Raw genomic sequence first — 22,960 nt, 5'->3', positions numbered from 1 at the left:
CACATGCATTAAAATTATTTTTCTCGTATTTAATTATTAAATTAATCAAAAATAGAAATAAATCATAACATTTTCTTGATGATAAAATAATTTTTTTTTCATTATCGAAAATATATTTAAATAATTTATAAGTGCGATATTATCATATTCCATTTATAATTACAGGCGTTAAGAATGATGAATGATAATCGAACACCTAAAAGCGGCAATTATATTCTTATTATGATATTTACTTTAAAACTATTCAAATATTCTAAAATATAAACAAATCATTTATTCCACTTTCGTCTTATCCGATTTATTCGCGTATGAGACAAAAATTATGTTGAATATCCTTAACGTGTATGCAGATTTTTCTACATTCAACTACATTGTATTGGTTACGAATAAGAATAAAAGTAAGAAAGTTACGCCAATTTATTTACATATTAAAATATGAAAGTGCAACATGTATAGTTTCGATGGTAGATGAGATATTGACTTACAACACGGTAGAAAAAAAATAGGTAATAAGATTGTTTTCCGGTGTGGACACTCGGAATTTTCCGGAATATAATCGATTTATAACAAAAAAAATCCACTTTATCTATGGGGATAACAATGCCCGAGTTTAACGCTTCTAAGCTCATAGAAAAGAGTTTCCAGTACCTTTTTTTCCCTATAAAAGAATTATTCATCGCCAAGAAAATATAAAAAGAAAATAGAATAAATTTGATGAATGATTTCTATAAAAAGTTCAGATTTAGTAAATATATTTCGAAAAATATTATAATGTGTAAAGTTTGTCAGATTTAAGTTTATAAAACTTTTTAAAAAATTTATTTAAAATCGCAGTTTACTTGTAGAATTTATATTTAAATTTTTTTAATGCTTTGATTTTTCTTTATCAAAATTAAGTTCTAGAATGATTCTATTGATTTTATATTTTGTCAACTTGAAATCAAAACTGTTTGATAAGTAAAATTACTTTATTTTAAAATTATTTTAAAAAAAGCATTCCAAAATAAAATAAGAATTTATAAACCTTCCGAAATTTCGATTCTTCAACTTTTCGACAGCTCTATTGATTTTTTAATCATCAAAATTCAATTTTTAAGTGTTTTTGTTCATGCCAATACTTTGTAAATTTAGTACAAAAGTTTATTTATAGTTAAAATTATTTTTAACTTAAATCTTTAAACATTTTAAAAGTAAACAGGATATTGTTATTATTATTAAATGAGTTTCTTAGGTTTTAAAAATAATATTCTTTAAGCAAAGATACAAAATATTTGTTTTAGATTATTTAAAACCTTAACTACTGAAATTTTTTTAGCTTAAAATATGTTAATTTTAATCATTTTAAATTCATAATTGAGTCATTAAAAGTTAATTTAATATAAAAATTATTATAAATTATGTTATATTATTTGAATATCTGTTATTCGATGTTATACAGATTATGTTTAGAATTAATTTTAATTTTTTATTTATTAAATTATTATGTTGTAAATGTCTATGCTATTATTAATTTGCTATAAAAGTGTGGATAGCAAAAACAATTTTTCTATAAATAATATTTAAATTACTGCAAGTATCAAATGTTCAAAGCAATTTAAAACTAATATTTTTGATAGGCAATAAACTTATCAGTTTAAAAAAATTTTATAAAGTTCTAAAAATTGATTGAATATAAAAGTATGTAAGATATCACCTTATATAATTTTACTATTTGAGGGATAATATTATGAAACTGTAGTCATAGATAAACCACGAAATGACGTTAGAGTCTAGATTTTCGAGGATTTGAAAAGGTAGTAAACCTCAACTTTACTGATCGTTATGATATCAGCAGCTAGAAGTCCATAATGTTACACAGGAATGGAGTTGATGATAATATCTCTAGTGATTTATCTAGAAAAAAATCTAGTAAGAATAAAGTTTTATCTTTGGAAATTTAACACATTGGAAGTTTCAGTCAGTTACTAAACGAATACTTAATTTATATAGTGTAGATAGTGGAATGAGGAATTTAGATATGGGAAAGATACGTTGTAGTATTGGTTAGATGTGCACTAACATGATCAATTTTGCATAAATCTTTTATATATAAACTATGTTAGTGTTTATCACGTATGAGACTAATTGATGAAATTTTCTCATTTACCACGTGTTACTCACAAATTAGTTACAGATCACATGATCCCCGACTTGTTTCCAAGGAGACAGCGTGACGTTGAGAGGAGCACAGTAATTAATCGGTAGAGACACTACCGGTTAAGGAAGTTACACGCGATGAATCTCAGATCAGCAGAACGGAACAAATTCTCTGAATGATAGATTCAAACAGATGAAAAGTTTTGCAAGACTAATTTCATCATGAAAGCACAAATTATAAGTTATATTAAGCATCAACGAGCATAGTACTTAATTCTAACTTTTAACTCAGACAAAAGTATACAATAAAAGTTAAAGTGAAAGAAAAATATTAAAAATTCAACTTCTAACTAGAAAGAAAAACATCTTTTACATTCTCATCGGGATGAAAAAAAGAATTTTCTATCGTTTTAGATTGTAAAAAATTTTGAATTTAAAGAAAATTGCACTCGGAAGATAATCTGATCGAAACATAATCACGCGAAGAACAGTTTACTCGTAAAATAAACAACAGTAAAAAGGGGAAAATGTTTTTTTACAGTTTAAGTAATCGATTTAAATTTCAACTTAATAAATAATTTACGAAGTTGACTTATTTATGATAAAAGATCCTACTGTAGTTATCAAGAACGGTTAGAGTCAATTGAAAATTGTAAGAATGATCGCTACTCACTTTCAACGATGATAAATAAAGTTTCTATTCTGTTTAAGTAGTTGTTGAATCTAAATTTAAACCATAAATTCCTAAAATTTTGTGTATAAAAATGCAAAAGCCGCTTATAAAATGTTTCATTTTAATCCTCGTTGTTATAAAAAAAAAGTTATAAAAGTATTACAACTATTAAAATGTTTTTCTCCGAATTATGAATTTTAAAGTATAANCTAAAACTCAACATTGAGGAGAAAGTTTATATATAAAATATTTATGAAATAAAATAAAAGTAATATGAACGTATGAGATAAATTGCATTATACAGATTGAAGAGAACAATTCTCTAGACTAAACATTAAATTGTATTTATTAAACCTAATTATCTAAAATTTCTCAACCACAGAGTTACTTGTTTCAGTTCTATAAAAGACTGGACGATCAATGAAACTTTTTCAAAGGTTAGAGAATATATTTCTATGTAAATTTAGATATTTTTGTGTCCAAAAATCGAACTGGGTAGGCTTTTATTCAAAGCAGTAGATGACATTGTGCACTGTTTAAAAATTATGCCACAGTCAAATATGTCATAGGATTTGCTTGACAGGAAGATGTGGGCGTTCTTTGTACGAATTGCTAGAACTTTGAATAAACACACTATTTTCGAATCAAGGTGAATGGCAGTTATAACACTGTTAGAAAGACGTGTGACGTTTAGGTAGAAAGGAGGAATGAACTAGTGACGATGCTAGTTTAGATACGACATGTTTATATTTTACATTCAAAATAGAAGAATATTCACGTCTCTTTTGTCGTATCTTTCCAATTTTTTAGAATCTAAATGTCAGGCGTTTCGAAAATATGCAGATTTGTTTATATATAAGTCACAAAAGATAAAATAAATAAAATAAACGTTAACTTAGATTAAATCAAATTATTTTCCGAAATGCATTATATTATTTGTTTGTTTTTTTCTTCTTTCCGGTAAAATTAATAAAAAAAAATAAGATTTATCTTTAAAACATTTTGGTATATAAATATTTATTACTTGCAAATGATAGCGATAAATATTTTTCTCTATTTTGTTTTTTTAATTGTATTCCTCTCTGCAAATGTTACCTTCCGACTTTAAAAATATAGTAATATTTTATTTAAATTTTTTCAAATGAATTAATTATTATTATTTTTTAAAATTTCTTTTATACAGATTTAAATTAATCTCCTTAGTAAATTTTTTAAACAATTATATCACAATTTATCAATAAAAATTATATTAAATGACATATTTTTCAATTATTTTACATATCTGAATATTATTTTTTAATTTAATATAGAAACTATAAAGCATTACGAATACTCTCACTTTATCTACCTCTCAGCTTTCATATATATTAAAATTATAACAAACTTTTAACTTGTAGATTGCTCTTAAAATATATTTAACTTAATTAAAATAAGCTTCAAATTATATATTATGTAGATATAGCCAATAGGTCTAAATAAATAAAGAAATTTATACATTTTATTACATATTTTGTATCAAAATTTTTATATATAGGCCTATTTTTTTTATTAAGAAATAATTATAAAAAATAAAATGTTTTTAAAAAATTCGAATAATTAATTTCAACGATTAACTAAATATTCAAATCAGAATAAAGAGAATCGTTGCCTTCTACTAACTTGAATAGAAATTACTCCTCCTGTACATAATTATCACAAACTGTTTAAATTTAATCAAGTTTCAGATGAAGTTACTCAAATAGGGTTGACCGGGGCAACTTCGGCATGCGGGGAAAGTTTGTCAAGCGCTTTTTTTTTTAAAAACAAATTAAAAGGAGACTTTGGTTATAGGTTAGGCAGTTGAGTTTTATTGGTGGCTTGTTGAGTGTAGTGTTTTTATTGTTCTCCAACAAGCGTAGTTGAATTATCAAGCAAATTTTCATTTTCGTTCAATTCCATATAATATTTTTTTTCCATTTATATTGAATTGGCAGGTTTTGTTATAATTCCATGATAACGAAAGTTACTTTTCCTGTTAGAAGGATGTAACTTCAACTTATTCACGTGGCCAGATCGTGGCTTGGCATTCTGTTCTCAGGGTTGTACTTAATGTTTCGAAATCATGACTAGCGGGGTAAGATCGGCAACATAAAGCCACATTAGAAGCAAAGGATAAAAATCAAACAGATGATAAATGAAAACATGTTTGCATTTGTTATTCATGTATATATGTCTTTGAACTTGCATTTCGTTGTAATAATATTAAATGGGTGTTGGATTTGTATTTCTTTGTTTTAATAGTGAATTCCAACTTATACATTGTTAATAACATAATTTTATATACGTGCCTATCTTGCCCCATTACTGTTGCCCCTATACCAGGGGCAACTTTAATAAAAATAATTAAAATAATTACAACTTTACAAAAAGAGAGAAGTTGCCGATCTTGCCCCTATACCCGGGGCAACTTCGTCAATTTCTCTCTTCTTGTAAAGTTGTAATTATTTTAATTATTTTTATTTCCAAACTGATTTTAACCAGTTCTATAGTAAGGTAACATTCTAATAGACAATATGCAAAGCTTTTTTTTTTCAGTTTACAGCAGTATTTATTACACAAAATTTAAGTAAAGCTTAACATGCCGATCTTGCCCCGGTCTCCCCTATATTTAAAGTAATCCAGAACCAGTTGCTAGAAATGAAGATCGAATTAGATAAAATTGAAAATAAACATTTTTATATCGTTTAAATTCGAATTTTATAATTATTAAAGAGGACGATTCTCGAAACTAAAGTCTAGGCGCATAGACTAGAATATATTATAGACCCGCACTTATTGATTTACAGAGAAGCCAGAAACGTGAATAATCTTTTGTTTCATTCGCTTTGTTACATGTATACTATGTAGAAATCGCTGTTGACATAGAAAATTAACGTAGATTCAAATAACTGCCTCAATAGAAACTAATCAGCATGTTCAAATACATTTAACCCAATTCTTATCTATGCTACTGTTTTAATAGATTATTTTATCTTAGCAAATTTATAAAACGTTTATTTTCAATAATTATTGCTATTAATTTAATTATAATTATTAATTTTTAGTTTAAAATAATATTTTATTCAGTTATATATATTCACTCAAACATACAAACGAATTGATATTAATATGGGCATCGCTTTAATGTTATATAAGTTTTATACTATTTAAATATTGTATAAATCTTATATTAAATACATATTTTAATATAAAAATTAAAATAAATGTAGATTTCTTAAGAAATAGTTCGTTTTAATCTATTTGCCTGCCCTTTATTAAAATTATAAATTACACATTATATAAGCCTTAATTAAGGTAGTAAGATTGATGCTAGAGAAAATTAATATAAAAATAAATATTTATAATAATAAGACATGTTTATTCTTGGCTTTCATGAATTGTTATAAAACATAGAATAGAAACAAATATTTATATAAATAAGCTTTCCCCCTCCTCTCTCTCTTACAGAATATAATAAACATGAATAAAAATCTCTGCAGCATGATGCAACTCTTTATAATCTAAGTAATGCATACAAAACACGTAAAATTTATTATGAATATTACTATACAAACAAAATTAGAATTTATTATATATATATGTATATTCTTTATGCATTGATATGTTATCGACTGCTGAGGAATAAAGAATAAGAATAATCATTTTAGTAAGCCTCTCTAAAAATGAGGTCAGTCGAAAGGTAATAGTTCGAGTACGTCTTAAAGGTCAGAAAATATAACTAATATCTGATTTTCAAATATGAAAGGTTATAAATATATTCCAAAAATAAATCGAAGATTTATTAAATACGATTAAATTTATCAATTTGATTCAATTATTTAAAAATTCATACATAAAAGTGTTTTTTTTTTTTTTGCTTACGTCAGTTATGAGTTAAATCATGTTTATGTTTATGTTATTATGGTTTAAATTGTTACGAAATAAATAAATTTGATGGGAATTTTTGTGGGGTGTTAACTTATTTATAAAAACAATTTACTTTTTGTTTAATTTTACAAATTTCTTCAGTTTATGAATTATAAATATTTATAGAACACTTAATATGGGAGCAATTTAAATTTAGGTATTACATACTGAGATAAAAAATGTTGGTAACAAAATGAAAGAAATTAAAAAAAGTTCCTTTTTTATAAAAATTGCAAAAATCTCTATAAAAATAAAATGATGATCTAAAAAAAGACTAAAGCAATGATTCAGAAGAAACTGAAGTATCATCAGAAACAAAACTGTCTTTTCCATCTCGTATCAATAGAATCCTCTACATCTCCTAAAATGTCTCGGTAACTAAAAAAAGGAATGTTATATATATATAAAGATATCCCTCGACTAGAATATCTTCGTAAAATCTAAATGGAGTTTATCACAATATTACTGAAAGTATCCAAAAATCGAGCTTTTCATCGATTAAATAACAATTATGGTATTCTATACCTCAACCTTAAAGTTATAAAATATATTTCCATGTGGAAAAGCACCTAAAAGAATATTTCCCTATTCGACTTAACCCATTCACATACAGAGGAGGCCAATAGATAGAATGAAAATTGATCTCTCGAATGAACATTTTGCATTTTTCTAATTATAAACTACAGCTTATTTATTATATATAATTTATTTTATTTTTTTATTAATATCGCTATTGAAAATAAAATAATTTAATTCTTAATTTATCCGAAAATTAAACATTGATAGCATTTTTTAACGTCATCGATTCGTGATTATTCCCACATGCATTAAAATTATTTTTCTCGTATTTAATTATTAAATTAATCAAAAATAGAAATAAATCATAACATTTTCTTGATGATAAAATAATTTTTTTTTCATTATCGAAAATATATTTAAATAATTTATAAGTGCGATATTATCATATTCCATTTATAATTACAGGCGTTAAGAATGATGAATGATAATCGAACACCTAAAAGCGGCAATTATATTCTTATTATGATATTTACTTTAAAACTATTCAAATATTCTAAAATATAAACAAATCATTTATTCCACTTTCGTCTTATCCGATTTATTCGCGTATGAGACAAAAATTATGTTGAATATCCTTAACGTGTATGCAGATTTTTCTACATTCAACTACATTGTATTGGTTACGAATAAGAATAAAAGTAAGAAAGTTACGCCAATTTATTTACATATTAAAATATGAAAGTGCAACATGTATAGTTTCGATGGTAGATGAGATATTGACTTACAACACGGTAGAAAAAAAATAGGTAATAAGATTGTTTTCCGGTGTGGACACTCGGAATTTTCCGGAATATAATCGATTTATAACAAAAAAAATCCACTTTATCTATGGGGATAACAATGCCCGAGTTTAACGCTTCTAAGCTCATAGAAAAGAGTTTCCAGTACCTTTTTTTCCCTATAAAAGAATTATTCATCGCCAAGAAAATATAAAAAGAAAATAGAATAAATTTGATGAATGATTTCTATAAAAAGTTCAGATTTAGTAAATATATTTCGAAAAATATTATAATGTGTAAAGTTTGTCAGATTTAAGTTTATAAAACTTTTTAAAAAATTTATTTAAAATCGCAGTTTACTTGTAGAATTTATATTTAAATTTTTTTAATGCTTTGATTTTTCTTTATCAAAATTAAGTTCTAGAATGATTCTATTGATTTTATATTTTGTCAACTTGAAATCAAAACTGTTTGATAAGTAAAATTACTTTATTTTAAAATTATTTTAAAAAAAGCATTCCAAAATAAAATAAGAATTTATAAACCTTCCGAAATTTCGATTCTTCAACTTTTCGACAGCTCTATTGATTTTTTAATCATCAAAATTCAATTTTTAAGTGTTTTTGTTCATGCCAATACTTTGTAAATTTAGTACAAAAGTTTATTTATAGTTAAAATTATTTTTAACTTAAATCTTTAAACATTTTAAAAGTAAACAGGATATTGTTATTATTATTAAATGAGTTTCTTAGGTTTTAAAAATAATATTCTTTAAGCAAAGATACAAAATATTTGTTTTAGATTATTTAAAACCTTAACTACTGAAATTTTTTTAGCTTAAAATATGTTAATTTTAATCATTTTAAATTCATAATTGAGTCATTAAAAGTTAATTTAATATAAAAATTATTATAAATTATGTTATATTATTTGAATATCTGTTATTCGATGTTATACAGATTATGTTTAGAATTAATTTTAATTTTTTATTTATTAAATTATTATGTTGTAAATGTCTATGCTATTATTAATTTGCTATAAAAGTGTGGATAGCAAAAACAATTTTTCTATAAATAATATTTAAATTACTGCAAGTATCAAATGTTCAAAGCAATTTAAAACTAATATTTTTGATAGGCAATAAACTTATCAGTTTAAAAAAATTTTATAAAGTTCTAAAAATTGATTGAATATAAAAGTATGTAAGATATCACCTTATATAATTTTACTATTTGAGGGATAATATTATGAAACTGTAGTCATAGATAAACCACGAAATGACGTTAGAGTCTAGATTTTCGAGGATTTGAAAAGGTAGTAAACCTCAACTTTACTGATCGTTATGATATCAGCAGCTAGAAGTCCATAATGTTACACAGGAATGGAGTTGATGATAATATCTCTAGTGATTTATCTAGAAAAAAATCTAGTAAGAATAAAGTTTTATCTTTGGAAATTTAACACATTGGAAGTTTCAGTCAGTTACTAAACGAATACTTAATTTATATAGTGTAGATAGTGGAATGAGGAATTTAGATATGGGAAAGATACGTTGTAGTATTGGTTAGATGTGCACTAACATGATCAATTTTGCATAAATCTTTTATATATAAACTATGTTAGTGTTTATCACGTATGAGACTAATTGATGAAATTTTCTCATTTACCACGTGTTACTCACAAATTAGTTACAGATCACATGATCCCCGACTTGTTTCCAAGGAGACAGCGTGACGTTGAGAGGAGCACAGTAATTAATCGGTAGAGACACTACCGGTTAAGGAAGTTACACGCGATGAATCTCAGATCAGCAGAACGGAACAAATTCTCTGAATGATAGATTCAAACAGATGAAAAGTTTTGCAAGACTAATTTCATCATGAAAGCACAAATTATAAGTTATATTAAGCATCAACGAGCATAGTACTTAATTCTAACTTTTAACTCAGACAAAAGTATACAATAAAAGTTAAAGTGAAAGAAAAATATTAAAAATTCAACTTCTAACTAGAAAGAAAAACATCTTTTACATTCTCATCGGGATGAAAAAAAGAATTTTCTATCGTTTTAGATTGTAAAAAATTTTGAATTTAAAGAAAATTGCACTCGGAAGATAATCTGATCGAAACATAATCACGCGAAGAACAGTTTACTCGTAAAATAAACAACAGTAAAAAGGGGAAAATGTTTTTTTACAGTTTAAGTAATCGATTTAAATTTCAACTTAATAAATAATTTACGAAGTTGACTTATTTATGATAAAAGATCCTACTGTAGTTATCAAGAACGGTTAGAGTCAATTGAAAATTGTAAGAATGATCGCTACTCACTTTCAACGATGATAAATAAAGTTTCTATTCTGTTTAAGTAGTTGTTGAATCTAAATTTAAACCATAAATTCCTAAAATTTTGTGTATAAAAATGCAAAAGCCGCTTATAAAATGTTTCATTTTAATCCTCGTTGTTATTAAAAAAAAGTTATAAAAGTATTACAACTATTAAAATGTTTTTCTCCGAATTATGAATTTTAAAGTATAATCAATCATTTCTTTTGCAATTTTATTATATCAAAAGAAAATATTTAAAATATTAAACAAATTAATTTAACTAAATTAATTCTTTAACTTAAAATGTATAAAATTTCTTAAAAGATAAGAAGAGATTATTTTGGATTATATCTAATTAAATCACCGAATTTGAATTATTAATTTTAAATTCTTTTTACTCAAGTTTTATGAAGATTTTTGTTTACTATTTAAATTATTTAAAACTTTACGTAAATTTTTATAATCGAATTTTATTATATAGTCCTATATATAACTATACAATAAAAGTTTTTACAGTATAAATCCGATTATATCATCAGTATTAATGTTTTTTACTCTTAATAAATTAAATATAGGCCAGTAATTTCTTATAAAATGTTTAAATAAAAAGAAAACATTAAGGAAATATTATATTTAAAACTTTTTAATATCCATAAATTTAAAAATATTTAACGTGAACCGAATTTATAATAAATTAGTTTAAAATTTTTTTAAAAATAACGGAATTTAAAATCGATGACAAGTCTGATGGGGTAATATTTCCTAAATTTCTATCCTTGTGACATTTGTATTTAAAATCGTGACGGAATTTGGTTTGCGTGACCCATCATCTTGGACACGAAAGTGACAATAATATCACGAATCAATAATTTTCCGAAATATTTCGCGTTATCATGACATTGAATTACCTTTGTATGAAGTGTTATTATAAGGAAATTCTACCAATAGCTGTGAATGTTTCAAAAATGGGTCTTATATAATGCTAATTCCACGTAAAAATTATGCTAAAACAGTTTTATTTTTCATAATAAATCTGGTTTTTATATTGGTTTTCTGATTGAATAAATTGATAAATAAAGTAAGCAAAGAATGGAATTGATTCAGATTTCCTCAGTAAATTGATAAATTACAGATGAATTGAGTGGAATTAATGAATTAAACGTAGTAAATAGTAAAAATTGATGAATTAAATTTAACAATGGAGGAAAAACTTGACGAATTAGTGTTAATACTAATTGATAAATTAAACTTAAAAGTAATGGGTAAATAAACTAATTAAGTTTTGATAATTAAACTAGGGAAATAATAATAACAATAAATTGGAAAGCTTACAGAAATTTAAATATTAGATATTGAACCAATAATCATGATTCTTGGATTTTTGAGTGTTGTCAAGATGTTATTCACAAATTCCAGATTATTGCAGTTCTAATTGCATATAAATATTTTATGGTGTAATAAAGTAACAAATTCCTCATTGTAGATTTATGGACGTAAATTAAATTGCTTATTTACAATACGTTCATTTTTAGTTGTAATTTATGAAATAATGTAGAAAGGAATGTTGAATAAAATCATTTTTTTATTATTGTTAATAACGTTCAATCAATTCTTTTATAGACAATAAACTAGTGAATTGATTTTCGATATTAGAAATCTTATAACTAGACTTTTTAAAATACATTGTTAAGCAATTATGTATGTATATATATATGCAGCATTAAAAATTATTTTTGAAATGTTTAAATAGTGATAAAATATATAAATAAATTTACTTTTCTAATTAATTTTTAAACGATATTTAAGCAATTTTAAGAGGATGATTTTATAATTAAAGTTATTCACGTAGGTTTTGATGTTCTATGTTTGTTTAAGAACTTTAAGGATCTAGAAATATAATATTTGTAATTTTATTAATTTTATTATTTTTGGCAATGATGTAACATAATAATAACGTTATAATAATATATAATTTTAGTCGAAGATATAGAAAGTGGAATCGAATCGATGATAATTTACGCGACGAGATAAAATTTTCGAACTTCTACCTGAATAAACCTGATTATTTGTTTAAGGGTATCAACAGTGGTATCAAAAGATACAAGTTTCATAAATCCAGGATAAGCAAAAGTAAGTGAGATATTATCACTTTACGGAATCTATTAAGTAAACATTCTTACCTGTCGTTTCTGTCAATTGTCAGCAATGATCGAGCCACGCATAATGCACACAAAACCACCTTCTCCCAGTTCTATACATGAAGCAATGGTCCATTGCACCTGTTTATAACTATTTAAATAATAAATTGCTTAACGCAGATATCCACGCCGATTTTTACGTTAGGCTTAATATTTAGGAGTTCATAGCTATTGCTGCTATTAGGAGCGGTATTGTACTACTTATGATTTGCATTAATAGTCGACCACGGATTCAACAGGCTGGTGTATGTGGGTGTTGAGAACGTCAACCTTCCAGAACTCTAGTTTCACCTTGCGCCTGTGCTGTCTGTACGAGCTAAGGGAGGAAGTAAAGCAAAGCAGACTGAAGAGACGATCAATAGAAACGAACTGTCCCGGATGTAAGTCACGTGAAAAACGACATGGCGCTCCCTACTAGCATCTAGAACGACGGTCTACGATCTATTAGACTCCTACTGTTATATGTCTAGTACACTTCAATATTAAACAGACGGAATGCAGTTTCACCTGTCCTTATCTATCATTTTTCCTTCTACTCTAATAAATTATTTCTGCTTTCATCAAAAATATAGAAAGTTGCGTATTGAATGATAAAAATTGATATTTAATATAAAATTATCATCTAAAAATATTTAAAAAGATTCAAAAAATCTCTGTGCTATATTTGCACATACAATTAATGTTAAATATTTTATCGACTGTATAAATTAGATATTTAATTAATTTGTTTTTATAAATTAAAATATATTAGATCTGATATATGTATGCGTACATTAAACAATATTTATTTAAATCGATATTAATGTAGAAAAAATATATATTTTCCGTTAATATAGAAGTTTGTAAAGTTAAAAATAAATAAATAATATTTTTAAAAACTTCGTTTTAATATTATAATAGTGTCTATAAGATTATTATTGGCGAATATTTATAAAAAATTAAGATTAAACTTAGAAAATAAATGTGTAAATTTTCACAACTTAGTTCAAGTTTCAACGCTGGTTTAATTTAGCCTATATAGAGAAAAGCTTTGTTCGGATAAACTGATTGATTGGCTGTTTGGCATCCCTAGAGAATGCCTCGAAGACTAAGAACGATTTGGTTGGAAAGATTGAATACCTCTTGTAATCTGTACATTTGATGATGACATTTAATGCTTTCTACAAATTTAACATGTAAATAATATATTTCTCTCGGTTTTCGATTCCGATATTAAATAGCAATACTCTTAAACCTTATAATATAAATTTAACTTTCTTTGAACATAAAAAAAAGGTAGACGTAAGTTATCATATCAAATATAAGATCAAAGTTTTGATATAAGGGAAGAGATTCAATTATTGATATAGCTTTCTTATTGTTCATCTTATGTACCTACAAATTAGACGTCAGAAGTCTGCAGAACTTTCACATTCGTTCAGACAAACTTGGATGAGAATTGTGTCTGAAGTACTTCATGGGATTTTCTCACTTTCCTTTTTACTTATCCTTCTGTTTTATTTATTATCTTATAAATAAACTAAATCGTATTCATTTGTAATGACCTAGTTATATCATAACTGATTTTTTATGTATTAATTAACTAGTGATTATTTTTAAGGATAGAATTAAAATTCAATTTTAATTTCAACTAAAATTATTATAATATGAAAATTAATTACAGTGAATTTTTTAATGCTTTATAAATATCACTATCATTTTCAGATGAAATTATTGATTTAATAAATAAATTCTAGAATTTTGCTTATATTTACTTCTTTATGATTAGTATAAGTAGAACCGAACAATTGCGTATAAAATTTTATCGCAAATAAAATCTTATTTAATCCTTATACTGCTCGGGGATCGCTTAGACTATTAAACGACTAGCTTATTGATATATTTATTCCTTTTTTTACTTTATATAAAATATGATATGATATATAATAATGAGTCTATCACTTAGAAAAATTTACTTCCTTTTGTAACTCTTATCTGTATTATCCTTCTATATAAATGACGCATTGATATTTATCACTCAAAGGAGTTCACTTAGAACCTTTCTTTTATCTTCGTGCTATATTGAATGACTTTATCATTTCCTATTTCAAAAATTTCTTTTCACCAGTTCTATGCATTGTTCTTTATCAAAGAGTGAACTTAAAGTAATTAATTTTATCAATTATTTTTCTGTTAAAAATTGCTAATTATTCCGAAAAATCATTAATTTTTAAACGCTTTTAATAATCGCATATTAATAATATAACCATTTCTGCTCTCCGATACGAAACGATATTTATAATACACGAACCTAATAAGTTTAAATTAATTATGTTCAATTCCTCATTAATTTATATTACAAGAGCTATGAAATAAATATCACTTTTATTTTCAGATTGCAATTATTGATCTAATAAATAAAAATAATCGAAATTTTCCATAATTTTGTTTATATTTACTTAATTATTATTAATATAAGTAGAAGAAAACAAATGAATATTATTTTGAATATTAATTATATTTTTTTTTTGTACAGATAAAGTATTTATAAAATAGATTACAATTAATAAACTATTAAAACTAATTTATCGAAAAAAATACAGGTTATTTGGTAGTTAAACTAATAATAAATTTGTATTTAATGGGAGAGAATTTTTAAAAATTTAATTAATAATTTCATTAATTTCTTACGGTATCAATTCACATTTGTTTTGTAAATGATAGACATTTTATACGTGAACTACGAAAGTGACTTCAATTCCTAAACTTAACGATAAATTTTTCATTAAAAATGTATAGCTACAACTTAACGCTGAAGTGATGCTTGACGTTTACAGAACGTCGCCCAAAGTATAAGCTGTGGAATGGTAATGTAGCTCTATTATACTAATTGGTCATTGTAGGTTGTCTATTGCGGTTCTCTCTTCCATTTGTGGTTTGTTTAAATAATAAATTATTTTTACAATTTAAAAAATACTATATCTAACATTTGTCGATGGCCAGAAAAATTATTATTATTTCTATATAAATAAAGTTATAGAGTAAGCATTTAGTTTAATATATACTTACATTAAAATATTTGTAAAGTGATAGTCCTTAATCATTAGTAATATTTAAGTAATTTATATTTTGTTGGTGTAAAATGATAAATATTAAAGAGTAAAACTGAATTATGAAATTTTTAAAGATGACAAAGAATTGAATATAAAAGAAAATATCTTTAAATGCATCTTTGTAACTTTGACTGATGATATATGAGAGATTCTTGCAGAAAGTGACTTTTGTTCTAGAAAAAGAACTTAATCTACGGTACAAAGGGCTTTTCAGTTAGTATTCTTTGTAGTACATTACACCTTCTCACAGTTATCACAAGATTATTATTGGCGAATATTTATAAAAAATTAAGATTAAACTTAGAAAATAAATGTGTAAATTTTCACAACTTAGTTCAAGTTTCAACGCTGGTTTAATTTAGCCTATATAGAGAAAAGCTTTGTTCGGATAAACTGATTGATTGGCTGTTTGGCATCCCTAGAGAATGCCTCGAAGACTAAGAACGATTTGGTTGGAAAGATTGAATACCTCTTGTAATCTGTACATTTGATGATGACATTTAATGCTTTCTACAAATTTAACATGTAAATAATATATTTCTCTCGGTTTTCGATTCCGATATTAAATAGCAATACTCTTAAACCTTATAATATAAATTTAACTTTCTTTGAACATAAAAAAAAGGTAGACGTAAGTTATCATATCAAATATAAGATCAAAGTTTTGATATAAGGGAAGAGATTCAATTATTGATATAGCTTTCTTATTGTTCATCTTATGTACCTACAAATTAGACGTCAGAAGTCTGCAGAACTTTCACATTCGTTCAGACAAACTTGGATGAGAATTGTGTCTGAAGTACTTCATGGGATTTTCTCACTTTCCTTTTTACTTATCCTTCTGTTTTATTTATTATCTTATAAATAAACTAAATCGTATTCATTTGTAATGACCTAGTTATATCATAACTGATTTTTTATGTATTAATTAACTAGTGATTATTTTTAAGGATAGAATTAAAATTCAATTTTAATTTCAACTAAAATTATTATAATATGAAAATTAATTACAGTGAATTTTTTAATGCTTTATAAATATCACTATCATTTTCAGATGAAATTATTGATTTAATAAATAAATTCTAGAATTTTGCTTATATTTACTTCTTTATGATTAGTATAAGTAGAACCGAACAATTGCGTATAAAATTTTATCGCAAATAAAATCTTATTTAATCCTTATACTGCTCGGGGATCGCTTAGACTATTAAACGACTAGCTTATTGATATATTTATTCCTTTTTTTACTTTATATAAAATATGATATGATATATAATAATGAGTCTATCACTTAGAAAAATTTACTTCCTTTTGTAACTCTTATCTGTATTATCCTTCTATATAAATGACGCATTGATATTTATCACTCAAAGGAGTTCACTTAGAACCTTTCTTTTATCTTCGTGCTATATTGAATGACTTTATCATTTCCTATTTCAAAAATTTCTTTTCACCAGTTCTATGCATTGTTCTTTATCAAAGAGTGAACTTAAAGTAATTAATTTTATCAATTATTTTTTTGTTAAAAATTGCTAATTATTCCGAAAAATCATTAATTTTTAAACGCTTTTAATAATCGCATATTAATAATATAACCATTTCTGCTCTCCGATACGAAACGATATTTATAATACACGAACCTANAAACTTTTCTCTAATATTTGTCCTTTAGAATTTAATGTAATTCAAATGATTATTAAACATTATCATTTATTTATTCAAAATTGGTAATGTAACACATTATGTTACACGAATTATGATTTATAATGGTTAGGAAATGCAGAATATGGGTAATATATTTCTATGTAATAGGTTAATGTGAAACATCAGATGACACTGATATTACTACACTTGTTTTCAAGGACTTCAATATGAAAGGCTAGATCAATAAAGTTTTTCTTGCTATCACGCTTCATCTTATTTAGACCTTACATACAGAATATCCTTGGTATGTCACATATATCAGAGTCCAGCGAGAAAAACTTCTCCCCTGGTTCTGTAAACTTGGCAGGAAATTTCACTTGCACGACTACCACAACAGAAAGATCCTTATATTTCATTGTTAAATCAATATTTTATATTTATTACTAAAAACTCTTGAGGGTTTTCTTGTGACTNAGTGTTGTATATTGCAGTGAAATAACATTTACAGGAGGATGACATGACTACAGAAACTTTTTCCTTTGAAGAACTAAACTTGATTTACTGATATCTGTAAAGTTTTCTCTTAAAAAGATTTATAAAATTCTGAAAATATAATTTAAACTTTTAAAATTATTTTATTTTATTTTTTATTATCAAATTCATTAATAAATAATAACACTGAAAAGTAAATATTTCAAAATTTTAAGTATACACTAATTTGTGTATATAATAGAAAATTCTATTATAAATTATGAATTTATATAAATTTGAATAAATCAATCAAATTAAATTTAAATTATCATGATGGGAAGTTATTTATTGTTATAATTAATAATTCTAACAGCGAAAAATTTTCAATGTTAAAAATTAATTTATATATTAATATATTGAGAGAATTAATTTTAAGGCAACAATTTTTGTTGTCATTAATTCGTTTTTACGTCCAAATCTAAGTTTTCGTACAGGAGAAGTAATAAAAGCAAGTGACGTCATTATCTTTGTTAGAAATAATAAAACTATGCGTCATCTACATTTTACGTAACCTCTGTTACTCATTTATCGCGAGGGACTCATTGAAGGGATCTGTGTTGCTCACCCTTCATCTAGCCATTGAATGATACGAGAGAGAGGGAGTTTCCCCAGTTGCCTAACCATTAGTTTTGTCTGAGGGGTAGCAATGTGTTCTTCCTTTAGCCTTTCACAGCCCCCGGGTTGCAGTGACATTTAAACCAAGGAATCGATATTGGAGACCAGGAAACAGAGCTGTTTTCACACTCCACGTGCCGATAAATATAGGTTAGACTATAAGTTTCTAGCTGCCAAATCGTTGATGGGTTTTTATATGAAACCGTGCAATTGTTTTGTTTTATCAAGCGTATTATTTATATATCAAAGATGCTAAAATGATATTCTGTAATGGTGTTCGTGTTCCGATATTATGCATCAAACTAACTACTGTCAAATGTAACTTAGATTGAAAATGTTTTTGTTTTTCTACTGAAAAAGATGAACAATTAATTTCCGTCTGATGCACATTCACAGTAAATTTCTATACATAATTCCTTTCAGAATTCTATTTATATAAATCTTACTGTTGAAAACCTGTATCAGATTTGACATAAAAATACTATTTTTAGCAGATTGAAATAATTTAAATTGAAATTACTTGAATAAATGTCTTATCTTTAGTTACTTCTTACTATATGAAGTTTGTTTCTATTTAACTGTTACTGTTATGTTTTGAAAGCCATTTTAATATTGAAACAAGAAATTCTAATACAGAAGTCGTTAATTTTATTAGAAAGAATTTAATTTTCTTTTTTTATTGTTCTATTTCTGTATTGTAATAATAGAAGTGGTCCTGATCATGGTAAATACCAAAACATCCATCAAATACAAAAGCTTATACAGTATTATGCATCATAACCAGAAATTCAATTTTCTAGATGCGTATATATTAAGGTTGTTTTATTATTCAAATCCCTTGATAATAGCTATACAAGTGGTGAAATTAGAGAATATGGGTTTCAGTTCCAAAGGGAACATAAAACTGATGTTATATGCAACACCTTTAACGTGCTACGATTGTATTCAACAAAAAAAAATTGGACAAAATGATTTTATTTCAGTTAAAAACATTATATTTCACATCACACAGAAAATAAATTATCATTAGTCTATTATATAAAAAGATCACTAAATTATTTATTTTGTTTTTCCGAAAAAATTTATTCATTTCTATAAATGTTTATTACAATTGCAAATGTTCAATTTTAAATTAAAGAAGGAAAACTTTTTCTAATTTTATGAAAATTGAGATGTGGCAGAAATCAATAAAGTCTGTTTCTATTATCTCAATAAGGCTGAGCTATTTTAAGTTTAACATTTAGCAGAATGCATTCTTTGAACTCGACTGTAACTATTTTTTTTCTTTGTGTGTGTGTTCGCTGTAAATAAGTGGAAAATAAAGATTTAGATAATTTAGTAAAGAATTTGAAAAAAATAATAAAGTGTTTTCCCAGATTCAGGAATAAAAACAAGAAACATTTCTAGGAAATTAAATAAAGTTGTTGCTATCCATTTGATAGAACGTAAAACTGAATTTTTACTATTTTAAAAATAAATAAGAATTTTTGTTTTATATACACTTGATATAACTAAACTGTTGTATAAATATTTAATATAATTTTTTTTTTGCTCTGCATTATAATTATGTCTAAATTTTTAATTGATTATCGTTATTTTAAGTGTTAACATCATTTACTACTTACTTAAAATTCAAATTAAAAGACATGTTTATAGATTTGGGATAACAATTTGTGCTAGAAAATATCTCTTTTCAATAAATTAACTGATGTGTAACATTAATTATAATCAATTTTGTTTTCGTTAATTTGTATGATTCTTTATTCGGTAATTAAATCTAAATTTTCTATCGAATTTAAAAATGCATTCTTTCTTCTTAATTAAATAATAAGTACTGATAAAGGTTTATAAGTATAAGAAAAAGAACATTTTGACAAATTTTTTAAATTACTTCCTTAATTATTAAATTGGAGAGTTGAGATTTTACTTGATATCGTAAAGATATAACATGCAGCTTCTCTTTAGTAGTGTTGTATATTGCAGTGAAATAACATTTACAGGAGGATGACATGACTACAGAAACTTTTTCCTTTGAAGAACTAAACTTGATTTACTGATATCTGTAAAGTTTTCTCTTAAAAAGATTTATAAAATTCTGAAAATATAATTTAAACTTTTAAAATTATTTTATTTTATTTTTTATTATCAAATTCATTAATAAATAATAACACTGAAAAGTAAATATTTCAAAATTTTAAGTATACACTAATTTGTGTATATAATAGAAAATTCTATTATAAATTATGAATTTATATAAATTTGAATAAATCAATCAAATTAAATTTAAATTATCATGATGGGAAGTTATTTATTGTTATAATTAATAATTCTAACAGCGAAAAATTTTCAATGTTAAAAATTAATTTATATATTAATATATTGAGAGAATTAATTTTAAGGCAACAATTTTTGTTGTCATTAATTCGTTTTTACGTCCAAATCTAAGTTTTCGTACAGGAGAAGTAATAAAAGCAAGTGACGTCATTATCTTTGTTAGAAATAATAAAACTATGCGTCATCTACATTTTACGTAACCTCTGTTACTCATTTATCGCGAGGGACTCATTGAAGGGATCTGTGTTGCTCACCCTTCATCTAGCCATTGAATGATACGAGAGAGAGGGAGTTTCCCCAGTTGCCTAACCATTAGTTTTGTCTGAGGGGTAGCAATGTGTTCTTCCTTTAGCCTTTCACAGCCCCCGGGTTGCAGTGACATTTAAACCAAGGAATCGATATTGGAGACCAGGAAACAGAGCTGTTTTCACACTCCACGTGCCGATAAATATAGGTTAGACTATAAGTTTCTAGCTGCCAAATCGTTGATGGGTTTTTATATGAAACCGTGCAATTGTTTTGTTTTATCAAGCGTATTATTTATATATCAAAGATGCTAAAATGATATTCTGTAATGGTGTTCGTGTTCCGATATTATGCATCAAACTAACTACTGTCAAATGTAACTTAGATTGAAAATGTTTTTGTTTTTCTACTGAAAAAGATGAACAATTAATTTCCGTCTGATGCACATTCACAGTAAATTTCTATACATAATTCCTTTCAGAATTCTATTTATATAAATCTTCTTGTCATATTTAAGCCATAAATACTTTTTATAAAATTAAATCATTAAATAAATCATATTACCTTATTATATGTTATAGAAAACTTCTATCATTGTATATTTATATATTATAATTCAAATGATTCATTTATTTATTTAATTCCAAATCTTCTGATTACATACATTTAAAATATAAATATTTAAATTTCTTACAGTTAAATTTAAATGTAAATAATACATATTTGGATAGCAATTCACGTATTGTATTCCAATATATCGATCACTGTAAATTTACTTCTAGATTTTTTTACAATAAAATAATTTGTTTATATTGTAAGAGACAGAAATCACAGGGAAATCGTTTCAATTTTCAATAATGTTATTGAGAGATTTATTCAATAAATACTTATATTAATATTAAACAATATTTACTCAGCATTTTTAACCTAATCGTATTTGAGAATTAAATCAAATTTTATTAATTATCTATGATATTTAATATAATATAAAATGATTTATATTCTCAATGTTTATTTGCATTAAATATGAATTTATGATTTTACAAAACTTTACGAGATACGAGTTTATAGTTAATAAAGTGTAACGTCAAAATTAGCTTTACTACTGTTAATTATATCATTTAATTAAATATAACTGTTATAATTTATTAAATAAATTAAATTATAAATGGTAAATATTTTCGTAAAATTTGAAAATATTTTAATGAATCAAATAAACAGATAATTTTCGTTTTTAAATATTTATTTTTTATATGAAATATATTGTAGATAATACAATTATCAAACAATTAATACGTACAGTACAAAATAATTACTGTATCTCGGAACATAAATATTACATATATTGTGTTAACGTTGAGGAATATAGGAAGCCATATCAAGATATACAAGTGTATATATTCGAGATTTAAACATACATTTGATAGATTTTTCTTTAATTATCATTGGAATTTGTCTGCCTCATTTTATGTATATTTAAAATTGATTTTTAAATGATTTTTAATCCAAGATGGTTTTTATCAACATCCAAAAACTAAAATTAATTTTAAATAAACATAACTTAAAATGTAACTAATAAAAGAACGAAGCTCATTATCAAAGCGTAAATGAGTTTATGGAATGTGATAACTTTCATGCTTCAGTTATTCTTTATCTAAATACTATTCTAAACACATGAACATATACGCCACTAGATATTGAGCCAAAATTTCGTTGAAGCTAAGCTCCTAGTTTGCACCTTGCCCGGCCATTGGTTAGCCGTTTCTTTGCATTAAATATAAACATAGACACATCACTCCACTTCACAATGACATCATATATAACTAAAGTCTACGTTCAATACAATTTTATATAAAGAATATATACTTTATTTTTTTTAAATAGTTGACAGCTTAGTTTCATTAATAATTTTATCTATTTT

General features: G+C 24.8%; 1 protein-coding gene across 3 annotated transcripts in view; it reads right to left on the bottom strand.

Moving 5' to 3' along the window:
- Positions 1-12,922, bottom strand: part of LOC111629296 (blood vessel epicardial substance-like) — an 82,439-nt gene extending 69,517 nt beyond the window's left edge. For all 3 annotated transcript variants that reach the window (XM_023373179.1, XM_023373180.1, XM_023373181.1), the window contains exon 1: positions 12,560-12,922. The gene's annotated coding sequence lies outside the window, so the exon portion shown is untranslated. The remainder of the gene's footprint in view (positions 1-12,559) is intronic.
- Positions 12,923-22,960: the final 10,038 nt, after the last annotated feature.

Source organism: Centruroides sculpturatus, unplaced genomic scaffold, assembly GCF_000671375.1.
Source record: "Centruroides sculpturatus isolate CEXI.00-Female unplaced genomic scaffold, Cexi_2.0 scaffold450, whole genome shotgun sequence".
NCBI classification, from domain to species: Eukaryota; Metazoa; Arthropoda; class Arachnida; order Scorpiones; family Buthidae; genus Centruroides; species Centruroides sculpturatus.
The sequence above is the reverse complement of the archived record's forward strand: the minus strand, read 5'-3'. Positions and strand labels throughout refer to the sequence as shown.